Source organism: Chlorocebus sabaeus, chromosome 13 (genome assembly GCF_047675955.1).
Source record: "Chlorocebus sabaeus isolate Y175 chromosome 13, mChlSab1.0.hap1, whole genome shotgun sequence".
NCBI classification, from domain to species: Eukaryota; Metazoa; Chordata; class Mammalia; order Primates; family Cercopithecidae; genus Chlorocebus; species Chlorocebus sabaeus.
In genome coordinates this window covers 77,080,299-77,095,831 of record NC_132916.1, presented here as the reverse complement: position 1 = coordinate 77,095,831, position 15,533 = coordinate 77,080,299, and positions in this window count along the sequence as shown.

The window sequence follows — 15,533 nt, the reverse complement described above, 5'->3', positions numbered from 1 at the left end:
CCAAGAAGGAAGCTTGGCTCTATGGTGCCACGCTCATAGGAACTTTGACTAGTTCATTAGTTGATGGTGTCACTCCCCACTCTCTCTTGCACATTTTGATGTGTATTTTGGCATTGCATGAATGACTCTTGTCCAAAACCTGGAATCTTGAATCAGTTTTTGAGCTTTTTCATGTACAAGGATCATCCTAACACAATAGGCAAAACAAAGTGAGATGGAAAGCAAAGAGCTTCTTTTGTGGGATCTGAGGTCACAAATCCCCACTTCCTCATATGGTAACTGATGATACATCTCCCAGATTTTTTTCCCCACAGACCTTGACCTTAATTAGTCTCCTGGCCCTTGAGGATTTTCCTGAATTGCCCATCACTCTTTCCACTTGAATCTATATGACATGAGATGCCTATTCTATTGATCTTTGCATCCACACAGGGTGCCCATCATCATCTTCATTCTTAGTTAGATTCTTGGTCCCGTTTCTTCTTGCACAGCTTTGTTCGGCCCAGAATGACATCTCCCTCATAGGAATTTAACTTTCCAGTGTTCTGTTATGTGCTTGGTTCATGGTTGTTTAGTGAATGAATAAACCAATTCTATCATTTTTTAAAGAATTTATGTAAAGACAAACAGAATAGTTGTTCTCCAGTTCACTTATTAGTCAGTTATCTGTAAGTCATACAACTATTCCTAGGACCCAAATAGAATGCGTAAAATTCCAACTTTAAAAACCTGCAGGATGAGAAAAAACGAAATCTGCTACTATCTTTTAATGTCTTTAAGGTGATAGGCAATAAGAAAGCTGCCAAAATCAGAATCAATCTCAAATATATATTTTTTTCTCTGGGAGTGATTGAAAGGGAGCATAAAAAGATGTCAGGCTGACAGATGGATTACTACTATTTCAGATTTGCAACTAGAAAACAAGGCCAGGCTGTGGATCTCAGTGTGAAATTGCAAGTCCTCTGTCTATTTCAGGAGATCATACGGGAACAACTTATTTTATTTCCCAGTCATCCCCCACTTCTCTTACATACACAGCAGCTGTCATACTTGATGCGAGCTGCTCAAGGACAGTGCTAGAGTTGGATTCCTCCAGACTTTCCTTTACCCAACCGTTTTAAAAAAGTGTAACAATTTACAAAAGCTGAGAGGCTTGTAAATATATGTTTCTCTACGGTAAAGAGGTAATCCCTAAGATTGGATTATATCGTTGAAAGTTACAATATTGAATACTGTCTTTAGCACCATCCAGCATCTCCTAGGATCATCTTTCCTCTGGGTGACCTCACTTCCTACATTCCTTTCTTCTGGGATAAATTGCTGCCTGTACTTAGACTGCCTGCCCCGGGCATTCTTTCATTTTCTGACCATTTCCATATGAGCCTCCTCCCATCAAAATTGATCTTTTATATTTCCTGACACCAAAGAAAGCGATATGCCAAGCCCAAGCTCAGAGAGAGTTTAATATTTGAGAAACTGCTTTACGTATTTCTGTTCCAGAGTTATTTTCATTTAAACAGATGGCTACTGAAACATATTGCTTTAATGTAATATAATGCATGTAAGAGTAGAAATTTAGACTGTGCAGCAACATAATAATGCCCCATCTCATTTCACACTACAGAGGTGACTATTACCCCTATAAATAAAACTGAGGTTATGCTTTGATCTTCAAGAAAAAAGCCTATATTCTACTTCAGTTGAGTCATTTATTATTCAAATGCTATTGTTTGATATTACTTTTCCTGGACACTATATTTTCTCACTCACCTTCACACTCACATGATTTTAAATATTTTAAATAACCTTTTATTTATAGTCTGTTTTTTGGTATGGAACATTTCCAATGTTTCATCATGAAACAACGAACTTAATAGCAAATTCCTATAGTCTACTAATAAAACAGATCTAAACTTTAAAAAGCAATATTATCTTGCTTCATTTTCTGAAGTCAACTTATTAAAAAGTCATCAAGAGTGATGTAGCATCTTATTATCAAGGGGCAATCAAAAAGAGTACGGTTCTGGCTCCTTTCTGTTCATCAATTAGTGGTGTATCATTAGAAAATGACTCCACTGTGCTGGGGCTCTAAACACTGAGAACTGGATTTAATAATTCCTGAAATTTTTTAGGTCCACCTTTCTCTGGATCTAAAAAGTTGTGGTTCAGTTTTCTCTCACAGACATAAACACATAATTTTTATTATTTTATCTAGACTATTTGTTACAGTATCATGGTTATCAGTTCTGGCCTAAGTTTGGATTCTACCTTCACCACTTTCTACTTCTGCAAACTTGCGAAAATCACCAGGCTTCTCTAAGTTTCAGTCCCTAATTCATTAAAATGGTAAAATAGCACCCACTTCATGGGGCTATTACAATTTTAATATGTGTATAAGTACTTAGCTCAGTGTCTGGCGCATAGCAGGCTTTCAATAAAGGAGAAGTCCAAGAAATTTATGATGCTAAGAAAACAACTGAATTTAATTATTTATAATTATTAGTGTTTAATTTTAAGTCCACATGTACTAGGCAAACATCCCAAAAGGTTGTTTTTCAAAATATTCTTCAGGGAAAAAATCAGAGGGTGGGATGTTCCATTACGTTGGGGAAGCTAGGTCTCCCTTTTTGAGATTTATAATGTTCATGGCATGTTAAAAGGTCTGATGAGTCCTAAAATATAGAAAAAAATGCTAACCTGGCTTATCTCAGCATTTCTCAAACTTATTTCATTGGGTTACCCACTTCCCCCTAACTCAAATCTTATTAACTTCTTCAATAAGTAGTGTTCTCGGACACACTTCAGGAAATGCTCTTTTGGGTTGTGATTCTTTTCCCTTCTTTTAATCTCATCTTCCTTTAGGATTGCTTCCTTAATTGATCAGTGGAAATTAGCGTTGCTGGAATATTCAAGTACATATAAAAATAGCTAAGCAAGATGGATGAACTCGATGTTATGTTTTGTTCATGTTGACAAGGCCTAAAACACAGCCCAATCAATCAAAGTTCCTTGCACACTGAACACCAATTGCTAATTATGCTTGCAGTCAAATGTAGTGAGGAACTCCTTGACAGGATCACAGACTTAAGACTCACCTCCTACAAATATTGAATACGATAGTATTTCACATAGTTCTTCATCCATAGAGATGCCCAAGATGGCTGGCATCTATTTAGTTATTTCATTAAAGTATTCAACTGAGAACTATAGAAAGCAACTAGGAAACCATAGCCATGGAATTGATGCATGTGAGGTCATCATTCTGGCATTGGCTCTGGATGATTGGTGTGGAAATTTGGCTAATCACATCAGATTTAGGACACCCACTTGATACCAAAGAGCCAGTAACTGGACTCACCAAATACTCAGTAATTTCAAATCCCTTGACTTTTAGGTATCCAGACCATCCAAGAATCTTGCTAGTTTATTTTTGTCCCTTTTTCTAGACATACATTGTATTTCTGTACTAGTGATCCTAATTGTCACCAGAAAGTTGGACTACAGAGACAAAAAATAAATTTTTTTAAAGTGAGAAAGAAACCTCATTTTTAAAAAACCATGAAAAATGAAAGTATAAAAACCAAAAACGACTCAGTGAGGGAAAGAAGATTAGTTCTGGGACTAAAAGCATTGAGTATTTCCTCCAAAAATAAATGTTTCAATGTTCATATGAATTATTATACATCTTTTATGGGGAAAAAACTTGACCTAAAGGAAAGAAGAAAGTCCAAAATTCTGTCATATACAAACAATATACCCTGGAAACAAATAACTGTAACCCACAACTTAGCAAAACAACTTGGTAAAAATTCTTCTTTTCCAAGAATTCCAAGTAACCCACAAGGATTATTGGTTTTGGCATATGCTTATATTTTACAGGGAATCTCAGGAGAGGACTTCCAATAAATGCTTTCCATGGGTAAAATTTTTACATTAAAAATGTACATTAAAGTAAAACCTTATTTCTAATCACTCTTCAGCCTCGATATTCTACAGACACCAGTTTAAATTACTATTATGTTTTTACTACTTGCTTAACAGAATTTTGTTCCATCAGAAAGGCACACAAATAAAAAAAATTGCGGTGACTCACACTACATCATAGCTGGAAACAACAAAACATTTTAAAGGTCTTTTGTATAACATATTGCAAGTCACCAGCTGTTTTTCTGATCCATAGAGCAAATCCTGCACTGAAAGACTGCTGCCCAGAAGGCATGAGCTGACATTGATTTGAATCCACCAGCTCTCCCAGTGGATCAGATGGCATCTCAGCACTGGAATCAGTATTGCTATCACATACTCATCTGTCGCCTCATGGGACAAGAGCTGCAAGAAATATGAAGGGAAATTGCTCCTGTTAAGGGATAGCTACATTTATTTCTGTTACAAAAAGGCTACCACCTATACTGTATATGTTAAAATGATGCCTAACTATGTAAAAGGAATCCATCCTTTCTGCCCAAATGTTAATAAGCTCCACAAAATAATACATTATTTCTGCTTCCCAGCCCTATTTATAGCCTTTCTTGAGGTTGAGCTAACCAAGTGATTGTCAAGGCTGCATGAAAGTGATTTGTTCTCTTAGAAACTCACACTCAGTGATAATTCAGAGACACTGCCACTTTTTGTGCCTATTTCCATCCTTGTGAGCTTACTCACCAGAGCAAGGATCCTTGCATTTTTATTTATTCACCAGTTTCCAGGAGAGTTCTGTAATTTGAAAGACTGCAAGCATTTTGGAGAAAGCAATTTCAAATTGGAACTCATTTTCTAAGCCAAAAATAAACTGACTTTGCTTAATGGAAAGCAGTGCCATCCTCCTAAGAGTTCATTAGCCCTCTGCACTTTTGTTTCTTCACATGAACAGCAGGACACTGACTTCCAGTAAATGTTTGTGAAGCTCAGTGATGCAAAACAGCCTGACTTAAGCCTGGACTCACAGAAAAAGCATAGCCTTCAACCCCAAATCACACACGTATCTACTTACTCCATCCATTCATCTGTTAATCCATCTATCCATCCAACAAATATTTATTGAATACATATTATGTACAGCATCTTCTGTTATAGAGCTTACCAGGTAGAAGGGAGGTGGGATTATTCATATGAAGCACACAAGGACCATAGGCCATGTTACCCTAAAAACACTGTGATTTGGTGATAATCACTGTTGCTGTTTTGAAAAGGCATACTTTAATTCTAAGTTTTGTGCATACATTCTATGCCATGAAAATGTGCACAAACAACATCTTCAGTTTAAGACTATAAAACATACTTACAAAAGCAAAGATGACACTTGGCCTTTAAGATGCACACTGTCAAACATTCTTAAACAGAAAAGTAATATAACAGAAGAATTCATAAATACATTTAATAATACTAAATATAGTATTACTAAAAATAGTCATGGAAGCATAAAGAAAGATGATTGCATGATAAACTGTTGACCAAGTATTTTATTCAGAAAATAGTAAAATACATTCTTGTGGGTCTCAGACCATAAAAAGAGATGGCATTAAATGCAAAGCTTGTTTAGTACAAAATAAATTCAATCGTCACAGTAGCAAGCGCCCTTGGGGAATAACAGGTCATTAGAAGCTTTTAAGATTCTCATAACAGATGACATTCCCTTAGGTCCCTTTCAATCCCAACTCGGCCCTAATCATTTTCTTTCTTTGGCTACTTTTTTATAAAGTCAGCAGGCTGCAGTATAATATATCTTGACATCATAACCTAAAATATCAGATCAGCTCAATTGTTATGCAAGTAATGTTGCTCTGCAAATGACTGCTGGGAGATGAGATGCTACCAAGTGAAGAGGAAAATGCATGCCACGTCCACTCCCCGCTGTCTGTGGCTTAATCTGAAATAACATCTGTGAGGGAACATGTGACACTCCGATCCAACAATGCATGTGATGTGCAAAAGTATCTGTAATGAAATTTCTAGTACAAGGGAATGAGGACATAGAAGCTTCTACCTCCACCATACTGTCACCACCCCACCTCTGCCCAGCTCCCTCAGAAAAGGGAGCCTGGGAAGTCAGCTCCTTGCTGAAAGCAGCATTTCACATGGTTCACCCACATTAGGATTCCAACATCAGGAAAATTTGTCTCCTATGGCGCAAAATTATTTAAACCTGCCATGGCCTCAAGAAGTCTGCGAACAAAACGTTCATCTCTGTGCAACCTTCATTCAAACAAGGATTTAATTCAAAAAAGTACATTTGGTAATTAGTATCCATGAATAGTGATACTCATAATCTTTTGTTTCCTCCTTCTTTATACGTTACCCTGAGACACTGAAAACTGTAAAGAGGCTTGCAGATGACCACAGGAGTTGTTGGGCAACTGATTCATGCTGAGAGATTGAAATGATGATGAAAGGATGTCAAAAAAACAGACTCTGGGAAATCTCTCTCAATGAACACACCCAGAGCCTGCCTGTGTCAACTTATAAGGTTCTTCTATGATAAAACTCAGATGTGTATACAGATGCAAAGATATCAGGAGTATTCATTGGAAGTTTCCTGTTTTCCCCAATCCTCAGCATGCACTGTCAAGATGCCTTTGGGCTTGAAAATGTGCCTATTATCAGCAACCACTCCCTGTATATTAATAAGAAGATTGAAGCTGCCTAACTGCTGAGTGAGGCTCAAATTAGTCACAGCATTATGTAAGCCCCCATTTTCATATTTAAAACACCATATTTCATAAGGTTTCAGAAGCACCTGGTGCAGGGTGGCCACTCAATGAAATGATCATCATTTTTGAAGGGAAAAAGGATAGAAGATGGAGACTAATGCAGTGTTTTATGCTGTGGCCATCACAGGATTCACACCCTAAGTACCACAAGAATGTTGGCCAACTCAGCTGTGTCTCAACAGGTTTTTGCAATGGTCAACCGCATCTCCATTCGTATTAAGCAAGCACAATCAAAGGGCATGCGAATCAGCTCCTAGAGAGGCTATACCCTCGGCTCTTGTTTCAGGGCATGAATGAAAGAAATTAATGAATGAATAAGTAAATAATAGATGTTATTGTGACTCTTCATTACAGCTGGCAAGAGGTGGGAGTGAGTAAGGAAAGTTTAGGGGCTAGCATATCCCTTCTGCCCACATTCCATTGGCCAGAACTCAAGCACACGAGGACCACAGTCCATGTGCCCAGGAGGAAATAAAAATGGGTTCGATGAATAGCCGGTCAGTCTCTGCCACTAGAGGCAAGGATTCAAACACCCAGTCACTCTGCTTAGTTCATGCCTCTGGCTCTCCTTAGACTCTGTACCCTATTGAGCTCCTGCTGCCTTCCTTGCTCCACCAATTTGCAGCATCTGTGAATAGCCTTGTCTCCTGGAAGACCAGAAGAGCCCTTCTTGCGGAGTCCTGGCCCATCAGTCTCAAGTCAGATTTCTTCCCAGTCCTACCCCATTCTGGTCCCTCGTTCACTAGGGCATGCTTAGCCCTGTCTCCCTTGTTCTAGGTCATTGTAATTTAAATTCCATTTGCAGGGTCTGTGTCTTGCTCATGTGCCTTAATCCAGATATTAGATTCTGGTACCCAGGTCCTCTGGGGTCAGGTCTGATCAGCCAGGAGCCCATCAGGAAACAGAAAGCACACTCAAACTGGGTAATGTGAGGAGTCCAACCAGAAGACCATCAACAAAGGTATGGAAAAGGTATAAGAGAAGATAAGTAATATAGTGCTGTACCTGGGGCTAGGTCAGAAGGGGCAAGAGGAAGAGTAGGAAAAGGACCCTGTGGGGAAGGCTGTCTTACAGGAGACTGGGGGGTGCAGGGTGCTCATGGCAACCTCATGGCAACTTTCCTTTTGCCAGTGGAAGCAGTAGGTGGCAGTGGAAGCAGCAACAGAGGGTCAGAGGTGGAAGGAGAGTGAAGAGGGATAAACTCTCCTTCCTCATTCCCCTTCTACCTCTGATCTGATCCTCTATCGCTGCTTCTATTGGCAAAAGGCAACCACAAGCCAGAGAGCAAGGGAGTCCTTTGATCCCGTCCCAAAGAGAGAGCAGGGTGAAGGCTTGTAGAGAATAGAGCTGGAGAAACAAACAGGAGCCACACAGACCTCTGCCCTGGGTCTGAGCACTGAGATCTCCTCCTGCAGCCCCTTTGCCATGGCTAAGTTACCACTGCCAGCTGCCAGATCTATAGACACAGCACCGCCAGCCTGCTGGGACTCCAAACAGGCACTTCCAGACCTCTCTCCCCAAGGTCACCTGCCTATTTACTTGAGACTCCTCTAGATCCCTAGTTCGAAGAAGAACAGTTCTGCAAGACAGGTCCATTTAATTTCTCAGGAAGCATGATGTAGGACAAAGATCACGGGCTCTGGGATCAGGAAGACTTGGGCTCAAAATCCCCATTTGTCATTTTTAACTGCATGATGTTGTCTAATTGAGACTCTCTGAATCTCCTCAGTAATGTAGGGCTAATGAAACCCATATTCCCAATTGGATAGGGTCATTCTGAGAATCAGATGAAGAAGACTGAGTGAAAGCAATTTATAAACTTTACAACATTATACAACTCTAGGGTGGTATCACGTCTTAAGGAAGTGACCCTTACGGTCAAATCATGCACTGATGCAACACAGTTTTAAGAGTACATAGTAATTGATTTCCTTCATTTTATAAAAAGAATTTACTGATTTATTCTCATTACTATACCAGCATCCATACCGACAAACCTTGGCAGAATGTACAGTATATTTTCCAGGGTTCTTTGATTTGTCATTCCTAAAATTTCCTGTCTAAACCTATTCTGTTAATCTCAAACAGCATAATCAGAGCATTATGGAAACAAGTCTTTCAAGGAAATATCCTGAACCATCAGGCAGCAACATACATCATAATTACCAGTTGGGACTCCAGGCTCAAAGATGCTATGTGACTTTTCCTAAGTCCAAAGCTCTGTGTGACACTCCTGGGGTCAGAAGCTACTGATAGAGAATCCAGTGTTCTAGGATACTGTTTGCCCCCAGCAAGGAGAGTTTTCTTTCCTCAGTCTCCCTGAGACCCAACTCACATATCTTCTTCTAAGGGAAGGGGAGTGTTCGTAATGGCATGGCTTCCTCAAGTTAGGACATGAGGTTGTAAAAGCTGAGTTGGTGTTCTTGAATGACAGCAAAGGAAGAGGGAGATCAGAAATTCCTACTGCAGGGTGCTTTCCCCTGCATTCAGTATGTGTTCAGAGATGACAAGAACATTAAGGTTTTTGATTTAAATTCTTTCTGAAATGGAAAACAGGATTATGAAGAGAGATTTTTTTTCAGAAAGTGGAGCCCCTTCAAACTCTCACCTTGCTGTGCTGCAAAGTGCTTCCACCAGCATCTATGCATCCCAGGAACTGAGGTGGAGGAGGTCTGGCCAATTATTCTGCCCATCACTTGCCAACCCAGGATGGATAGATTCTTAAAATCTTACCCAGTCTTGCTTTACTGAGATGGCTAATTTGTTTAGCAGTTCTTTTGAGAATACATGACTATAGTAGGGGCTCATGCACTTTTTCCCCGGGGTGTCAACTGTCTTAGTTTCTTTCTCTTTTGTTCTTTTCAATTTTACACTATCATTGCTTATCTATAAGTAAAGTTCCTTTTTGTGAGCCTCTTGGGGATACTCAAATACTCCATCCCTGTTACTCTGGACTGTCCTCTTCAGACTGTAACACAAATGACTTTGCTTTCCTTTCTTCCCTTGGAGGCCAACACATTCTCTCTTCCTTTTGCTTCTACCTGGTTGTTCTTGAACAATGCTCTTACCTTTGCTCCCTCCTTTCCCTACATGGAATGAATCCAAAGAGCCTCAATTTTTGCCCATCTTCATTTTCCTTCCACATTTTCTGCCACAGCAATATCAACCTCCATCACCACCACCTTCTCCTCTTTTTCTGTCTCCAGTGGTCATGTATCACCTGCCCTCCAGCAGCCTTTGCAGCCCCCATTGGGGTCCTGTTCTTAGAATATTCCCTGAAGTGGAGGTGTGCTGGGACATCCACTGGGATGCCTCTATTGCTATTTCTTTATCTAGAAAAGGAAAGAATTGAAAACTCACAAATATTTAAAGTATGGTTTGATAGTACTACCTGTTAATGATTTGTAAGTACATTTAACTCATTTATTGAACAAGACAGACCTAATATAGGTAAAATTAAACAAGAACTTCATGGCTTCATCATACCACTGCCTTCCAGCAAGTTCTTTAAATTATTCTCTGTACCCAGATGAAATCTCAGCCAGGTCCCACACTTTTTCCAGGCACCTTTCTGACATTGGTCAAAGGTCTTGTTTAACCTACTGGTCATCTAACACTTTCCCTCCCCTGGCTCAGGCTGTCAGAGGCTTAGCAGATTATAGTGGGGATGAGAGTGCAGTAGTAATGATGCTCGCTGTTTCCCTTCTGTGCTCTTCCATTCAACTCCTGGAGCTCCTTCTGCCACTTCAGGCTTGGATGGGGGAGAAAGGGGAAAAAGTGTTCTCAAGACTCCCTTTCTTTATGAAAATGAGCATATATTCATGAAGCACATACTAGGTACTACTGAAAATAATGGCTTAATGATTTTGTTTATTTTCTCAACAGTCCCAGGACATAAGTATTACTATTTTCCAGAGTATTCATTGTGCCTAAGTAACTTGCCCAAGGTCCTATGGCTGTCAGTGCTGGGATCCCACCGCAGTGGCATTTGCAGCCTCAATGCCACACTCATCCCATATCATCGAGATGCTTTCAGACCTACTCTTACCCACACTCTCCATCTGCTCTTCCTCTGAACCACAGTTCCTGTCATGTGTTCTCTTGAGTACATTCATCTTGTTGTTTAACTTTGTATGTATACATGTCTTGCAGAATTCATGAATATACTCCCTCGTGTTTCCATGGAACTAGCACAGCTCTATTCTTTAACATGTTTGACACAGGCAGAGGCCATACAGGAAACAGAAGGAGAGTGGGTAGTGAGCTGTAAGGAGAATGTGAAGCTTTGAACTCTGAAGAAATAGAGAGCTCTACAATGGAGGAAATAATTCAGAAGTTCAAACAATGTGGAGGAGAACAATAAGATAAGAACTCAAAACTGTCTACTGGATTTCCTAATTAGGAGCAGTACCATTTGTGATTTTAGCAGGAGAAGCTTTAGCAAATTGTTGGGAATAGAACCCAGATTCCTGTGGATTCAAGAGTGAATAGGAGGTGGGAAAATGAAAACAGCAAGAATAGAACAGTCTGACCAGAAATTTATCCTTGAGAAGTGGAGTTAACAAATTGCATAGTGCCTGAATGGAGACATTTTTAAGGACAGGGGGCATTAGAAGGAAGAGAAACTGAAGGGAAGAAGGAAGGAAGGAAGGAAGGAAGGAAGGAAGGAAGGAAGGAAGGGAGGGAGGGAGGGAGGGAGGGAGGGAGGGAAAGGAAAGAAAAATAAGGGAGGGAGGGAGAAATGCATAGTATGTGTTGATATTTATAACAGATTTTGATATTTATAACAGACTTTTTTGCTTATGTTTCTGAAATCTCAGGAGATACTTGCCCTGGGGCTATGATGACTTAGAGTAGAATTGAACATAGGCTCTTTCTGCAGTTAATGTGTTCTCCCAACCCTCTTTGTCCCAATCTCTCTAATTAAAATGACTTGAATTATTTAAATTTTCCTAAAAACACTGTATACAAAAGCACTTTAGGGAGGCTGAGGCCGGTGGATCACGAAGTCAGGAGACTGAGACCATCCTGGCCAACATGGTGAAACCCCGTCTCTACTAGAAATACAAAATAAAATAAAATAAAATAAAATAAAAAATTAGCTGGGTATGGTGGCACACACCTGTAATTCCCAGTGACTCAGGAGGTTGAGGCGGGAGAATTGCTTGAAACCCGGAAGGTGGAGATTACAGTGACCCGAGACCGCGCCACTGCACTCCAGCCTGGCAACAGAGTGAGACTCCATTTAAAAAAAAAAAAAAAAAAAAAAAAAAAAAGGAGTTTCTTTTTCTCTTTCCCTTTCGTAAACCTTGAAAAGGGAAACTCTGATGCGGTGAAGCAGTTGAATGGCACTCAATACTTTCTGAGAACTCAGAACACACCTCCAGCCCACAGGCCATGTTGGGGAAGAAGGTCGATATCTCGGGCGGTGCTGAGCAGTGTCAGACGAGCATAGTGGCAGCTATCCTTCCTTTGAATGCTAAACACTGTCAGAGGAACCTGAAGAGATGCGGTGCAGAAGTGGACTGTCCATGATGTGGTGTAATTTACCAGTTGTCTTGTTTTAAAAGTAACAGAGGTACAGAAACCAGGAGAACTGTACATGTTACAAGTCTGTGATCTATCACCTGGCCTCCACACAGTGCGTTTATGGGTCCTTGAGGGATGGAAGCTAAATTCTGATACCATTACCTCTTCAACATGGCAAAGGTTAAAGTGCTACACACCTAATGTAACTTTGCAGTTTTATACGACAAGATGCTGGTGGCAGGGGGTGTGACTTAATGATCACACTTTGATCACACTTTGATTTAAAGGTACAAGAGTTTGCTTAGGGCCCTGACTTGATCTCTAGCAGTACCGGCTGCATCCGTGAAACATGGGCAGTGACAGATGGTTATTAGCACAAGGAAACCTCCTAAAGGTCTCAAGCAAGCTCAGAAGGTCCACAAATTGAACCAGAATTGGTGAATTCCCAAAGTTTAAAGGTTTTAATACCAGAGAACAAGGGGATTAATGGGAGACAATCAGGGAGCAAAGGTAAAAAGCTGCAGGCAGCACACAGTCCCAATTTATTAAACAGCCTCTAATTGGAGTGGTCTGGTGAAAATGCACACAGGTATTGGTCAGTCACTATCTAACACTGGAATCCTATAACCAAAAAATATTTACAAAAAATAAGAACGAAAAAAGGAACCCCTTCACACCAAACTCTACCCCCAGAGACCTGCAAGATCTTGGGTTTGGGAAATAGTTTATGGAGGGAGGATGTCTTTGTGGTCAGTTCAGGCCAGTGGTTTTACTGAAATTAAAATACTTCTCAGTCTTTCAGCTTTTTGGACATTTTCTAAACAAATAATGTTGACAAGGTCTAATTTTTAAAATTAACTCTAATTAAGACTTCCAAAAGGGTCATGAGAGAGTTGCCAGCACTTCCCTTAGTGGTTGTTATCCTAAAGCAAGATAGAGTAGAGCATCAGGGACCATATTCTCATCCAAAAATGCTGCCCAGTGCATTCAGTTTAATGTGTGTGAGTGTGCGTATTTATACATATGCATAAGCACAAAATATTTCCCTTAATCGCAGCTTAGGAAGAATAAGTTCTAAGCAGAAAACTACAGGAGAAATTAGAAATGGACATAAATCATTATTGAAATAAACCACTAACACAGGAATCAAATAAATACCCAGAAAAGCAAGCCTTTCCCCATTAATCTACTTTCTCACCACAGGAAGGCAGGTAGCATCTTTTAATACCAAGCCAGGTGCCAGGTGATTAATTAGGAAAGACCTCAGAGAAATGTGTGGAAAAATGTCTAATGAAAATACTTTATATCTGCAAAGAACTAAAAGTGAGGGTAGCAATACGTTCATGCTATGATCCCTTGGGTGGGGCAGCTAGTGGAGAGAAGCCAGAGGTGTTATTAATGGAGGCATTCCAAGAAATAGGTAAGAAGAAACATGGGAAGTCTACTCTTGTTACTTCCTTTGCTTCTCAGGGGATGAGAAGAAGGCTGAGTTGAATCACAAAGGAAAACATTATAGCACAAAGTTCTATCTTCCAACTTTAAACAGGTAGAGTAGAAACACCAAAGGAATGGAGAGAAACATTAAGAATGTATAGCAAGAATTGCTGTTGAATAATTAAGGCCAAGGATAAATGGAATAAATAAATGTTAATCATTTTCAAGGGAAATATAATGATATATTAAGTTAATACATGTGTGCAATGCTGTTTAGAAGGAACTATTAAGAAATATAACTTTAAAACATTTAATTTAAACTGGCTATACTGCCCAAAGTAATTTATAGATTCAATACTATTCTCATTGAACTATCATTAACATTCTTCACAGAATTAGAAAAAACTACTTTAAACTTCATATGGAACCAAAAAAGAGTAAATATAGCCAAGACAATCTTAACCAAAAAGAACAAAGCTGGAGGCATCACGCTACCTGACTTCAAACTATACTATAAGGCTACAGTAACCAAAACAGCATGGTATTGGTACCAAAACAGACATATAGACCAATGGAACAGAAAACAGACGTCAGAAATTACACCACACATCTACAACCATCTCATCTTCAACAACCTGACAAAAACAAGCAATGGGGAAAGGATGCCCTATTTAGTAAATGGTGCTGGAAAAACTGGCTAGCCATATGCAGAAAACTGAAACTAGACCCCTTCCTTGTACCTTATACAAAAACTAACTCAAGATGGATTAAAGACTTAAATGTAAAACCCCAAACCATAAAAACCCTAGGAGAAAACCTAAACAATACCATTCAGGACATAGGCATGAACAAAGACTTCATGACTAAAACACCAAAAGAAATTGTAACAAAAGCAACAATTGACAAATGGGATCTAATTACATTAAAGAGCTTCTGTACAGCAAAAGAGACTATCATCAGAGTGAACAGGCAACCTACAGAATGGGAGAAAATCTCTGCAATCTATTCATCTGACAAAGGGCTAATATGCAGAGTCTAGAAGGAACTTAAACAAATCACAAAGTGGGAAAAGGATATAAACAGACACTTCTCAAAAGAAGATATTTATGTGGCCAAAAAACATGAAAAAAACTTCAACATCACTTATCATTACAGAAATGCAAATCAAAACCACCATGAGATACCATTTCACACCAGTCAGAATGGTGATTATTAAAAACTCAAGAAACAACATACGCTGGTGAGGCTGTGGAGAAATAGGAACACTTTTACACTGTTCGTGGGATGTAAATTAGTTCAACTAGTGTGGAGGACAGTGTGGTTATTCTTAAGGATCTGGAACCAGAAATACCATTTGACCTAGCAATCCTATTACTGGGTATATATCCAAAGGAATATGAATCATTCTATTATAAAGACACATGCACACATATGTTTATTGCATCACTATTTACAACAGCAAAGACATGGAACCAACCAAAATGCCCATCAATGATAGCCTGGATAAAGAAAATGTGGTACATATACACCATGGAATACTATGCAGCCATAAAAAGGAATGAGATCATGTCCTTTGCAGGGACATGGATGCTGCTGGAAGCCTTCATCCTCAGCAAACTAACACAGGAACAGAAAACCAAACACCACATGTTCTCACTCATAAGTGGGAGCTGAAAAACAAGAACACATGGACACAGGGAGGGGAACATCACACACCAGAGCCTGTCAGGGGATGTGGGGATGAGGGGAGGGAGAGCATCAGGACAAATAGCTAATGCATGTGGGGCTTAAAACCTAGATGATGGGTTGATAGGTACAACAAACCACCATGGCACACGAATACCTATGTAACAAACCTGCAAG